Consider the following 6,810-nt stretch of genomic DNA (forward strand, 5'->3'; position numbering starts at 1 on the left):
ATGGATTTTCTGTCTAGCGGGTGTTCTCACACTTCAATTTTACCAGAAGCGTTAGGTAGGATGACGATGACGATAATTGTGACAAACACTATTCTCATTGGACAGATAAGGAGGCAGGCTCAGAGTGACGAGTAACCTGGGCCTAAATAGATCGCTAAGAAGCATCATAGTGTGTTCCTTGGTTACGCTGTTTTGTGAAGCTCAAAAAGTTTGGGGTGCGCGTGCGCGTGCGTCCATGTGCGTACGCAATCATAGGTGTTCTAGTAAAACGGATATGAGGTAGGATTTCCCATACCTTCAATGATTTCATGTCCTGCAGGAACATAATGTTCCGGGATCAGGTTTTTATTCTGCCTTCTGTGCCACATGCTCAACATGCCTGTGACTTTACAGCCGAGACTTGCTCAGGGGGAGCCCATTCTCATCTTCTGGGAGGTTCTGCTAATCTTTAAAAGACAAGGACATAGGAAGATGATCCTATAACAACGACTGTGACCACGATTAAAGGCTTACTGTTTACCACGCGTGCTTCTGTGGGCTTTGCCTGCATTTGCTTTTTCACTCTGCACAATATCCCTGTGGGGTAGGCACCATGATTTCTGCATTTGCAGATGAAGAGGCTGAGGCTCAAGAGGATGTATGACTCGCCAAGTTACCAAACACGGAGTGTCGTCCAGGTAGCCAGTCCAGGCCCCCCGGCTCTGCAGCCACTCTGCAATGCTGATTCTGAGCCTGACCGTTTCATCACTGGTGGCTCCCTGAGAACCTTGACTCGGCCCCCTTCCTCAGTTCACTTGGGAAACATATTCATGTGTGTGTATTTCTCTCCTTCCCTCTCCCACCCCCCCCCCCGTTTTAGTTTTTATTATTTTGAAAAGTGCATAGAACGATAAAAACTTTAAAAGTAGGAAAAAGCTTACGGAACACATAAGGACACAGAGAAAGAAAATATCTGTGTACAACAGTGCAACGCATTTGTGTTTTAAGTCGTGGTGTTGCAAAAGAGTCCAAAAGTTTAAAAGAAAGAAAAACAAACAAACAAACAAACAGACAGACAAACAAACAAACAAAAAAAAAGCCAAACCACCATGGAAAAGTTTATGAAGTGAAAACACTTACAGTAAGCTAAGGTTAATGTATTATTGAAGAAAGAAATTTCTAAAGGTAAATGTCGTGTGGCCTAAGTGTCCAGGGTTTATGAAAACCTACAGTAAGTAATGTCCTAGGCCTTCACATTCACTCACCACTCACCGCCAACTCACAGACTCACCCAGAGCAACCTCCCGCCCGCCCTGCAAGCTCCATTCACCGTAAGTGCCCTGGCCAGGTGTCCCACTGCACAGAAACCTATTAGACTGCATTTCTTCCCATTACTATCAGTAGTTGTACATTTCTTAGGACTGTAGGCCTACGATACACCTCCAGGCATAGTTAGGGGTTGGGAAGAGGAGGGAAGAGGCCATTCTTCATTTATTAATTGGGTAGCATGGGGGCAGGGGAGGCAGTTTCCTCCTTCTCCCCCTCTTGTTTTTCTTTATTCCTCTCCCAGTTCCCCCTTCCATCGTCTCGATGGATTTGGATGAGACGTAGACATTTTCTACGTCAGGCCTTAATCATACCGAGGGAGCAGGAGAAAAGTAAGCCGCCTACCATGACACGATGGAATGGAAGTTTGTCAGCCATTGACTGCTGTGGCATTCCGACATTTAGTGTCTTCAGGACATTCTATATTTCTGCTATCCCACTAGAATATATCTCCTCGATCACTACTGTGTGGCCACATCCCAGCTGTTTCGTGAGCCACCCTCAATGTTCGTGACGATGTAGTGTGGAGACTCCCTCCGTCTGGTGCCTTAAACTCGCACATTTGGGGTTTTGTATCAGGATAGCAAAGCGATCACCTTTAAATAACCTGGCTGGCCATGGTGGCTCATGCCCGTGATCCCCGCAACTTGGGAGGCAGAGACGGGAGCGTGACTTGAGCCCAGCAGCTGGAGACCAGCCTGGGTAACACGATGAGACCTCATCTCTACCAACAAAAAAAAAAAAAAAGAAAAATTATGGCGGGTGTGGCAGCATTTGCCTATAGTCCCAGCTACTCAGAAGGCTGAGGCAGAGAGGATCACTTAAGCCCTGGATTTGGAGCTTGCTGTGAGCTACAATCAGGCCAAGGCGGCCTGGGAGAGGACAGAGTGAAAGAAATCCTGTCTCAAAAAAAAAAAAAGAAAAGAAAAGAAAAGAAAAGAAAGAAAACAAGACCGATAACACAACACAACTTACAAGACTTGGTGTTACCGAAAGCTCGGCCACTTGCCCACGAGGCCGAATAACGAGGACAAGCTGTTTGAGGAGGAAGGAAAGAGAGAGTCTATTTTGCCGGTAAAGGAGAAAATAGGGTAGACCTTCCCATCTCAAGCCTCCGAATTTCCCCGAACATAGGGCTAGGCAGAAATACAGAGCTTTTAATGAGGGGGGGAGGGGTTCTCAGCTTTAGCGTTGATTGTGGTTAATTATTTCAATCGTCCAGGCTCTGCCAAAAACAAAGCCTGTGAACTCTGCCGGCCGCCCACCTGGGGGGGGGGGCGGGGCAGGGGACCACTTGGGAGTTTTAAGAAAAGATTTAACCTGCCTTGGGGACATAGGCCAGACTACAAGCTCCCAAAAGTGGTGGTGGTGGTGGTGGTGGTGGTGGTGGTGGGGAGCGTAAAACGACAGAACGTCTTTCTGTCCTTTATTGGTTTCTCCTTTTTCCCCCCTAGGTGCCAAAAGACCTGAGACTGATGCCGAAAAGAAATAGGTACAGGCGCCCACGTGCACACACAAAGATATACGATCGAATACATCGTGTTGACAGTCGGGGAAACTGGAAGATGATGGGGAAGTATCACGAGCAACTTTGTATTTCTTCCAGGACAGGAAAATGGACACGAAGAGAAAAATTCATCGTTCTCGGCGTAGGATAAAAAGCCACATCTTGTTACTTAATATAATTCATTCTGTGATTTAAGTTTTTATACGATATGATATTCGATAAGCCTAAAACACAAGATAAAAGAGAAACAAACAAAAGGGAAAAAATAAAAATAAAAAAGACGACGGGCAGAGGCCTACGGTCCCGGGAGGAGGCAGAGAGCGGGAGGAGGGGCGCCTCCCGCAGACAACAGGGCGGGTGGGCGGAGACCCGCTAGAGGCTAGGGCTGCCCCGGGCGGGCCCAGAGCTGCGGGGCCCGGGAAGAAGAGGGTGGGACCGTCCGGACCGTGCTCTCCTCCCCGCCCTCCACACCTCCCGGGAGTCAGCTCTTAAACTCCCAACGTCACCTGACTTTCCGGATCCCGAGGTCTGATCAAAGTGGCCGCTAGGTGACACCCAGCAACCGCTGCCGGTGTCATCCTGAAAAGAACGGACCCTATGACTGACGGGGGTGGGGCGCACAGTGGGTGGCCCGGCCAGCTCCCCTTCCTCCTCGGAGCGGATCGGATCATCTGGAACTTTATCCAGAGAGGAGAGAGTGCCCCTGGGTGTGTGCTAGAAGCCGGAGGGTTGGGGCAGGGACCTACCCAAGAGAGAAGTAGAGTACAGGGAGTTTCAGAGTTGACCCACTCACCATCTCGCCCTGGTCAATACAAGAGTGGCAATATCTGTCACCGTGGAATGAACACTTGGTACCGAAGACCTTTGTCTATGCTGGCCCCCGTATGCCTAGGGGGGGCATGTGGCCAGAATCTGACATCCTAAACGTCTTCGTAGAAAGAATTTGGGGGTGGGGGTGGGGGAGAGAGACAGAAAAAGAAAAGAGAGGGGGAAAGAAATGGCTGCCACAAAACTATCAGAACAGAGAAGCGACCGATAGGGCCTATCTGGTTAAGTTCTTTCCCTACCCAGAGAACGACTTGACGTAGCTGACGTCACTGCAGTCAGGCCACGTTCCGGTGGACACAGAGAGTCAGGGATAGAATTTCACGCTCGGCACTGTCTCTCGGGACAGCGGGAAGGTGGAGGGTGGCTGAGGGTTCTATGCTCCTTTATCACACACCGTCAGGTAGGTCAGGTAAAATTGAGGACAGATTTCCAGTGTTTCGAGAAAGGAAGAGCACTCGTGCAGGCCATCTATCTGTACGTGGGAGAGTGTCCCCGAAAAGTGGCTTTAAGTGCCGGGATGTGCCTAGGCCAAGAAGGTACACGATCCTGAGTGAGAATGGTCCGTCCCATCGAGTCAGTCGGTAGGAGGCCACCGGGTCGAGACGGAACTGCCCCCCCCACCCGCCCCCGCCCCCGCCCCCGCCCCCCAGAGCAGACAGACTCAGAATGGAGTCACTCGGTGCCAGTGCCCTGCCCGGGTGCCCCATCATTCAACCGAACTGGGAAACAGGTGGGCTTTCCGACCCTCGGGAGGGAGCTTCACCGGCGGGCGGACAGATCAGAAGGGGCCCGGCTCCCTTGAGCGGGCAGGCTGGGGACGGTCGGTGGGGTCTCTTGACAGGAGGCACCACGGAACCCTTGAGGCAATGTCGGGGGCACCTATGTTGCGGTCCAAAGCTAGCGTCTGAGAAGTCGTCCCGAAAGCATGATGGCGTCAACAAGTCCCCTCCGTTCAAGAAACGAGATTCATTTCTAGAGGAGGGCCACCCCCGCGGGAGGACCGTAGGCTTCCTGTGGACATTCTCTTCAAAAGGCAATTCACTCAGCGGAGTGAAAATCGGAAAAATCGCTGTCCTCTGACGCAGCTGCAGAGAAAAGATGGCACCAAAATCAATGAAACACACACACACACACACACACACACACAAACACACCTCCTCCCATCTGAACGAGCACTCCGGACGGTCACATAGGGAGAGCGACGGGCTCTCTTCCCCCCCTGTGGTTTTCTACCTTTCGTTGCGGTTTTTTCCCTCAGTGGATAGAGGAGGAGACACAGGGGGCTCAGCCGGCATGCGAGTGGGTTTATCATCCTCTGTGAGTATCAACACGCGACACCACCTAAGTGAAGGAACACACCGGTGTTTCATGTGATGTGGCTCAATGCCTGGCAGATACGAGCCTTTGCAGGCCTCCTCGTGATCGACAGGACGTCGCCTTGGACACGGACACATCTTGTCCCTCCCTCCCGAGGCGATAGGCGGTTCCGTACCTCCTCGGGGCCAGGGCACAGTCTGCCTAGGCACCTACAACACGTGTGGCAACAGCCTCGATGGCTCTGCCATGAGAACGAACTCCCGTGGCACGGGGGTGGGGTGGGGGGGGGTCGGGTGCTGAAGAATTCAGCTGAGTGAAGGAATGCCACGGGATTCAGAGTGCCATCGGTGGGCTGAGAGGCGAGCAGGGCGGGCTTTGAAAGGGTAACATTCTCCCTGCCTTCCGTCTGTCTGTGAATACAGAACGTACACGCCAGGCGAGGTGGCTCACGCCTGTAATCCTAGCACTCTGGGAGGTAGAGGCGGGTGGATCGCTCAAGGTCGGGAGTTCGAGACCAGCCTGAGCAAGAGCGAGACCCCCATCTCTACTAAAAATAGAAAGAAACTATATATCTAAAAATATATACAGAAACAGTATCTAAAAATATATACAGAAAAATATTAGCCGGGCACGGTGGCGCATGCCTGTAGTCCCAGGTACTCGGGAGGCTGGGGCAGTAGGATCGCTTGAGCCCAGGAGTTTGAGGTTGCTGTGAGCTAGGCTGACGCCACGGCACTCTAGTCTGGGCAACAGAGTGAGACTCTGTTTCAAAAAAAAAAAAAAAAAAAAGAAAGAAAAAATATATATATATACACACACACACACACACACACACACACGTATATCCAATTAGCTGGGCATGCTGGCACATGCCTGTAATCCCAGGTACTCGGGAGGCTGAGGCAGTCTGATCGCTTGAGCCCAGGAGTTTGAGATTGCTGTGAGCTAGGCTGACGCCATGGCACTCTAGCCAGGGCAACAGAACGAGAGACTCTGTCAGAAAGAAAAGAAGAGCGAGAGCGAGAGAGCGAGAGAAAGAAAGAAAGGAAGGGAGAGAAAGGAAAGAGAAGGAAGGGGGGGGAGAGAGAGAGAGAGAGAGAGAGAGAGGAGAAAACTATTAAAAAATTCGGGACCAGATCCATCGGTCGGTACTCAGAAGCGTGACGATCGGGTGTTCCCGAGCACGTGTGAGATGTGTCTTCTCCCTGACGCCGCGTTTCCTCCACACACACATCACCCATCTGCCGTGGAAAAAAAGCAACAAAAAGAGAGAAAGAGATTAAGAAGGGAAAATGGAAACAGGGCAAAAGAGGAAGAAAGAAAGAAATTTCGAAAAAAAGAGACCAAAGTCACAGCGAGAAGGAAGAATACTGAGCCCAGAGCGACACCTAGTGACCACACCGTCACAAGCACCCTAGGGCCCCAATTCGCCAGAGACATCTGGTGGACCCCAGGGCAACATGTGGTCGACCCGGGGCCATGGCGTCTGCAGCCGATTCCCAGGCGGGCACACGAGCCCGGGGAAACTCATTCTCAGCGCGGGGAGGAGGGGAGGGGAAATAATAGCAAAGTCACACCAGATCCCTTTCTAGTTCATAAACGTGTTGATTGCGTGTTCACGCGCACGTGTGAGAAGGGCCTCCTGGTGTGTCGGCACGTCACCCGCGTGACGTGAAACCATGAATCCGGGGGGGGGAGCGGAAAGGCGGGCAGGAAAAGGCAAAGAGAGAATAGATAAAATGAAAGGACCAAAAAGAAAGTCACACAGCAGGGTAGGGGAGTGAGAGCAAGTCGAGAGACTGCAGACAGAAACTCCGAGAGGAGAGGAATGCTCCGGAGCACCCCCTCGCCCC

General features: G+C 51.6%; 1 pseudogene; it reads left to right on the forward strand.

Moving 5' to 3' along the window:
* The first annotated feature begins 6,537 nt into the window (after nt 1-6,537).
* Nucleotides 6,538-6,629, forward strand: LOC138380165 (small nucleolar RNA U13; annotated as a pseudogene).
* Nucleotides 6,630-6,810: the final 181 nt, after the last annotated feature.

This window comes from Eulemur rufifrons, unplaced genomic scaffold, assembly GCF_041146395.1.
Source record: "Eulemur rufifrons isolate Redbay unplaced genomic scaffold, OSU_ERuf_1 scaffold_289, whole genome shotgun sequence".
Taxonomy (NCBI): domain Eukaryota; kingdom Metazoa; phylum Chordata; class Mammalia; order Primates; family Lemuridae; genus Eulemur; species Eulemur rufifrons.